The sequence below is a fragment of the Syngnathus typhle genome, linkage group LG13, assembly GCF_033458585.1.
Source record: "Syngnathus typhle isolate RoL2023-S1 ecotype Sweden linkage group LG13, RoL_Styp_1.0, whole genome shotgun sequence".
Classification (NCBI taxonomy): domain Eukaryota; kingdom Metazoa; phylum Chordata; class Actinopteri; order Syngnathiformes; family Syngnathidae; genus Syngnathus; species Syngnathus typhle.
In genome coordinates this window covers 247,906-255,000 of record NC_083750.1, presented here as the reverse complement: position 1 = coordinate 255,000, position 7,095 = coordinate 247,906, and positions in this window count along the sequence as shown.

Sequence of the window (7,095 nt, the reverse complement as noted above, 5' to 3'; positions counted from 1 at the left end):
CGGCGCGAGCCGGGGCCGGTGGGGGCCCTACCAAGGCGGGTCTCATTGCCTGTCGGTCAGTTCGGGAGAAGGTGGGGGTACTCGGAGGCCCGCCGGGAGCAGACGGGGGTCCGGAAGGTGAGGGGGTGAAGGACGGCGGTCGGGAGCAGACGGCCGTCCCCGGGAGGGGGTGTTCGTTCACGTGCGGACGCCGGGAGCAGGCGGCCGTCACGCAATTCTGCCAACCGTTCCCACCGGCCTGTGTTTAAGGAGGCGGCCGGTCCTCCACGAGAAGAATTCTGCCAAACGTTCCACCGGCCTGTGTTTAAGGAGGCGGCCGGTCCTCCCCGTCGTTCCGCCGGCTTGTGTTTAAGGAGGCGGCCGGTCCTCCACGAGAAGAATTCTGCCAAACGTTCCACCGGCCTGTGTTTAAGGAGGCGGCCGGTCCTCCCCGTCGTTCCGCCGGCTTGTGTTTAAGGAGGCGGCCGGTCCTCCACTATTCCTTCCTTGGATGGAAAGCATGTAGCACTTTGAAAATTTTCGAGCACTGTGACACTTTGAAAATTTTCGAGAGTTTTTGTACTTAGAAAATTTTTCGCTCTTGCACTTCCAGAGTGCTTTGCGGTAGCTCCTAGGTTCGCTGTCCGAGCATGTGAACACTTTTTGGGGGGGAACACATCGCTAGAGACACCAGCCGCCTGGTTCTCGGGGCCAAAACTTGTGTTCCCCACACTCGTTCTGACTATATTTTGCGATTTGGGGGTAAAGGTAATGAGTACAGTGACTAGGGGGACCAACTCATCGTACTCTGGCGCACCAACAGACCAAAGCTGGTACTGCACTTACCCCTGGTACCCCAACGCCTGGTACCTGACGGGCGAGAGGCTGATTTTTCGCTATTTGCGGCCGACCGAGGGAACCAGACAAAGCGGACACTTTACGGCGCAAGAGCCGTTGGCACTTAGAAATTTTTCGACAAAGTTGGCGCGAGCTCCAGAAGGAGAGGCTGATTTTTCGCTATTTGTGGCCGACCGAGGGAACCAGGCAAAGCGGACACTTTACGGCGCAAGAGCCGTTGGCACTTAGAAATTTTTTGACAAAGTTGGCGCGAGCTCCAGAAGGAGAGGCTGATTTTTCGCTATTTGTGGCCGACCGAGGGAACCAGGCAAAGCGGACACTTTACGGCGCAAGAGCCGTTGGCACTTAGAAAATATTCGCCAAAGTTGGCACGAGCTCCAGAAGGAGAGGCTGATTTTTCGCTATTTGTGGCCGACCGAGGGAACCAGACAAAGCGGACACATTACGGCGCAAGAGCCGTTGGCACTTAGAAAATATTCGCCAAAGTTGGCACGAGCTCCAGAAGGAGAGGCTGATTTTTCGCTATTTGTGGCCGACCGAGGGAACCAGACAAAGCGGACACATTACGGCGCAAGAGCCGTTGGCACTTGCGCGAGCTCCAGAAGGAGAGGCTGATTTTTCGCTATTTGTGGCCGACCGAGGGAACCAGACAAAGCGGACACTTTACGGCGCAAGAGCCGTTGGCACTTAGAAAATATTCGCCAAAGTTGGCGCGAGCTCCAGAAGGAGAGGCTGATTTTTCGCTATTTGTGGCCGACCGAGGGAACCAGACAAAGCGGACACATTACGGCGCAAGAGCCGTTGGCACTTGCGCGAGCTCCAGAAGGAGAGGCTGATTTTTCGCTATTTGTGGCCGACCGAGGGAACCAGACAAAGCGGACACTTTACGGCGCAAGAGCCGTTGGCACTTGGAAAATATTCGCCAAAGTTGGCGCGAGCTCCAGAAGGAGAGGCTGATTTTTCGCTATTTGTGGCCGACCGAGGGAACCAGGCAAAGCGGACACATTACGGCGCAAGAGCCGTTGGCACTTAGGCGAGCTCCAGAAGGAGAGGCTGATTTTTCGCCGTTCGTGGCCGACCGAGGGAACCAGGCAAAGCGGACACATTACGGCGCAAGAGCCGTTGGCACTTAGGCGAGCTCCAGAAGGAGAGGCTGCTTTTTCGCTATTCGTGGCCGACCGAGGGAACCAGGCAAAGCGGACACATTACGGCGCAAGAGCCGTTGGCACTTAGGCGAGCTCCAGAAGGAGAGGCTGATTTTTCGCCGTTTGTGGCCGACCGAGGGAACCAGGCAAAGCGGACACATTACGGCGCAAGAGCCGTTGGCACTTAGGCGAGCTCCAGAAGGAGAGGCTGGTTTTTCGCTATTTGTGGCCGACCGAGGGAACCAGGCAAAGCGGACACATTACGGCGCAAGAGCCGTTGGCACTTAGAAAATATTCGCCAAAGTTGGCACGAGCTCCAGAAGGAGAGGCTGATTTTTCGCTATTTGTGGCCGACCGAGGGAACCAGGCAAAGCGGACACATTACGGCGCAAGAGCCGTTGGCACTTAGGCGAGCTCCAGAAGGAGAGGCTGATTTTTCGCCGTTCGTGGCCGACCGAGGGAACCAGGCAAAGCGGACACATTACGGCGCAAGAGCCGTTGGCACTTAGAAAATATTCGCCAAAGTTGGCACGAGCTCCAGAATGAGAGGCTGATTTTTCGCCGTTTGTGGCCGACCGAGGGAACCAGACAAAGCGGACACATTACGGCGCAAGAGCCGTTGGCACTTAGGCGAGCTCCAGAAGGAGAGGCTGATTTTTCGCTATTTGTGGCCGACCGAGGGAACCAGGCAAAGCGGACACTTTACGGCGCAAGAGCCGTTGGCACTTAGAAAATATTCGCCAAAGTTGGCGCGAGCTCCAGAAGGAGAGGCTGATTTTTCGCCGTTTGTGGCCGACCGAGGGAACCAGGCAAAGCGGACACTTTACGGCGCAAGAGCCGTTGGCACTTAGGCGAGCTCCAGAAGGAGAGGCTGATTTTTCGCTATTTGTGGCCGACCGAGGGAACCAGGCAAAGCGGACACTTTACGGCGCAAGAGCCGTTGGCACTTAGAAAATATTCGCCAAAGTTGGCGCGAGCTCCAGAAGGAGAGGCTGATTTTTCGCCGTTTGTGGCCGACCGAGGGAACCAGACAAAGCGGACACATTACGGCGCAAGAGCCGTTGGCACTTAGAAGATATTTGCCAAAGTTGGCGCGAGCTCCAGAAGGAGAGGCTGATTTTTCGCCGTTCGTGGCCGACCGAGGGAACCAGGCAAAGCGGACACATTACGGCGCAAGAGCCGTTGGCACTTAGAAAATATTCGCCAAAGTTGGCGCGAGCTCCAGAAGGAGAGGCTGATTTTTCGCCGTTCGTGGCCGACCGAGGGAACCAGGCAAAGCGGACACATTACGGCGCAAGAGCCGTTGGCACTTAGAAAATATTCGCCAAAGTTGGCGCGAGCTCCAGAAGGAGAGGCTGATTTTTCGCCGTTCGTGGCCGACCGAGGGAACCAGGCAAAGCGGACACATTACGGCGCAAGAGCCGTTGGCACTTAGAAAATATTCGCCAAAGTTGGCGCGAGCTCCAGAAGGAGAGGCTGATTTTTCGCCGTTCGTGGCCGACCGAGGGAACCAGACAAAGCGGACACATTACGGCGCAAGAGCCGTTGGCACTTAGAAAATATTCGCCAAAGTTGGCGCGAGCTCCAGAAGGAGAGGCTGATTTTTCGCTGTTTGTGGCCGACCGAGGGAACCAGACAAAGCGGACACATTACGGCGCAAGAGCCGTTGGCACTTAGAAGATATTTGCCAAAGTTGGCGCGAGCTCCAGAAGGAGAGGCTGATTTTTCGCCGTTCGTGGCCGACCGAGGGAACCAGGCAAAGCGGACACATTACGGCGCAAGAGCCGTTGGCACTTAGAAAATATTCGCCAAAGTTGGCGCGAGCTCCAGAAGGAGAGGCTGATTTTTCGCCGTTCGTGGCCGACCGAGGGAACCAGGCAAAGCGGACACATTACGGCGCAAGAGCCGTTGGCACTTAGAAAATATTCGCCAAAGTTGGCGCGAGCTCCAGAAGGAGAGGCTGATTTTTCGCCGTTCGTGGCCGACCGAGGGAACCAGACAAAGCGGACACATTACGGCGCAAGAGCCGTTGGCACTTAGAAAATATTCGCCAAAGTTGGCGCGAGCTCCAGAAGGAGAGGCTGATTTTTCGCCGTTCGTGGCCGACCGAGGGAACCAGACAAAGCGGACACATTACGGCGCAAGAGCCGTTGGCACTTAGAAAATATTCGCCAAAGTTGGCGCGAGCTCCAGAAGGAGAGGCTGATTTTTCGCTGTTTGTGGCCGACCGAGGGAACCAGACAAAGCGGACACATTACGGCGCAAGAGCCGTTGGCACTTAGAAAATATTTGCCAAAGTTGGCGCGAGCTCCAGAAGGAGAGGCTGATTTTTCGCCATTCGTGGCCGACCGAGGGAACCAGACAAAGCGGACAGCTTGTGCGGCAGCCCACGCTGGCACTTAGAAAATATTCTGAAATTCTCACCGACTTCCGTGGTGGAGAGGCCGAATTTTTGCGATTCGGGTCCGAAAGGAGAACCGTCGCAATTCGGACAGCTTGTGCGGCAGCCCACGCTGGCACTTAGAAAATATTCTGAAATTCTCACCGACCTCCGTGGTGGAGAGGCCGAATTTTCGACATTCGGATCCGACCGGGGAACCGTCGCCACTCGGACAAGTTGTGCGGCAGCCCACGCTGGCACTTAGAAAATATTCTGAAATTCTCACCGACCTCCGTGGTGGAGAGGCCGAATTTTCGACATTCGGATCCGACCGGGGAACCGTCGCCACTCGGACAAGTTGTGCGGCAGCCCACGCTCGCACTTAGAAAATATTCTGAAATTCTCACCGACCTCCGTGGTGGAGAGGCCGAATTTTCGACATTCGTGGCCGACCGGGGAACCGTCGCCACTCGGACAACTTGTGCGGCAGCCCTCGGTGATTTTAGGACCGCTTTTTCACCCTCGCTGTCCGACCGGAGAACCGTCGTAGCTCGGACAGTTCGTGTGCCAGCATCCGCTGGCACTTAGAAAATTTTAAAAAAGAAAAAAATAGTCTTCTGCATATACGTTCTGACTATATTTTGCGATTAGGGGGTAAAGGTAATGAGTACAGTGACTAGGGGGACCAACTCATCGTACTCTGGCGCACCAACACGCCAAGGTTGGTACTGCACTTAGGCTGATTTTTGCGCTATTCGCGGCCGACCGGGGAACCAGCGCGGAGCGGACACATTACGGCGAATGAGCCGTTGGCACTTAGAAAATTTTTGAGCTTTTTTCGAACTTCCGTGAGGCTGATTTTGCGCTATTCGCGGCCGACCGGGGAACCAGCGCGGAGCGGACACATTACGGCGAATGAGCCGTTGGCACTTAGAAAATTTTTGAGCTTTTTTCGGACTTCCGTGTGGAGCTTTGGGGCCGTTCCGCCTAACTTTTTATGCCCGATTAGGCTTCCAGGGAGGCGGCTAAGCATTATTGACCAATCATGGAGCTTTTTTGGGACTTCCGTGTGGAGCTTTGGGGCCGTTCCGCCTAACTTTTTATGCCCGATTAGGCTTCCAGGGAGGCGGCTAAGCATTATTGACCAATCATGGAGCTTTTTTGGGACTTCCGTGTGGAGCTTTGGAGCCGTTCCGCCTAACTTTTTATGCCCGATTAGGCTTCCAGGGAGGCGGCTAAGCATTATTGACCAATCATGGAGCTTTTTTGGGACTTCCGTGTGGAGCTTTGGGGCCGTTCCGCCTAGCTTTTTATGCCCGATTAGGCTTCCAGGGAGGCGGCTAAGCATTATTGACCAATCATGGAGCTTTTTTGGGACTTCCGTGTGGAGCTTTGGGGCCGTTCCGCCTAACTTTTTATGCCCGATTACGCTTCCAGGGAGGCGGCTAAGCATTATTGACCAATCATGGAGCTTTTTTGGGACTTCCGTGTGGAGCTTTGGGGCCGTTCCGCCTAACTTTTTATGCCCGATTAGGCTTCCAGGGAGGCGGCTAAGCATTATTGACCAATCATGGAGCTTTTTTGGGACTTCCGTGTGGAGCTTTGGGGCCGTTCCGCCTAGCTTTTTATGCCCGATTAGGCTTCCAGGGAGGCGGCTAAGCATTATTGACCAATCATGGAGCTTTTTTGGGACTTCCGTGTGGAGCTTTGGGGCCGTTCCGCCTAACTTTTTATGCCCGATTAGGCTTCCAGGGAGGCGGCTAAGCATTATTGACCAATCATGGAGCTTTTTTGGGACTTCCGTGTGGAGCTTTGGAGCCGTTCCGCCTAGCTTTTTATGCCCGATTAGGCTTCCAGGGAGGCGGCTAAGCATTATTGACCAATCATGGAGCTTTTTTGGGACTTCCGTGTGGAGCTTTGGGGCCGTTCCGCCTAGCTTTTTATGCCCGATTAGGCTTCCAGGGAGGCGGCTAAGCATTATTGACCAATCATGGAGCTTTTTTGGGACTTCCGTGTGGAGCTTTGGGGCCGTTCCGCCTAACTTTTTATGCCCGATTAGGCTTCCAGGGAGGCGGCTAAGCATTATTGACCAATCATGGAGCTTTTTTGGGACTTCCGTGTGGAGCTTTGGAGCCGTTCCGCCTAACTTTTTATGCCCGATTAGGCTTCCAGGGAGGCGGCTAAGCATTATTGACCAATCATGGAGCTTTTTTGGGACTTCCGTGTGGAGCTTTGGGGCCGTTCCGCCTAGCTTTTTATGCCCGATTAGGCTTCCAGGGAGGCGGCTAAGCATTATTGACCAATCATGGAGCTTTTTTGGGACTTCCGTGTGGAGCTTTGGGGCCGTTCCGCCTAACTTTTTATGCCCGATTAGGCTTCCAGGGAGGCGGCTAAGCATTATTGACCAATCATGGAGCTTTTTTGGGACTTCCGTGTGGAGCTTTGGAGCCGTTCCGCCTAACTTTTTATGCCCGATTAGGCTTCCAGGGAGGCGGCTAAGCATTATTGACCAATCATGGAGCTTTTTTGGGACTTCCGTGTGGAGCTTTGGGGCCGTTCCGCCTAGCTTTTTATGCCCGATTAGGCTTCCAGGGAGGCGGCTAAGCATTATTGACCAATCATGGAGCTTTTTTGGGACTTCCGTGTGGAGCTTTGGGGCCGTTCCGCCTAACTTTTTATGCCCGATTAGGCTTCCAGGGAGGCGGCTAAGCATTATTGACCAATCATGGAGCT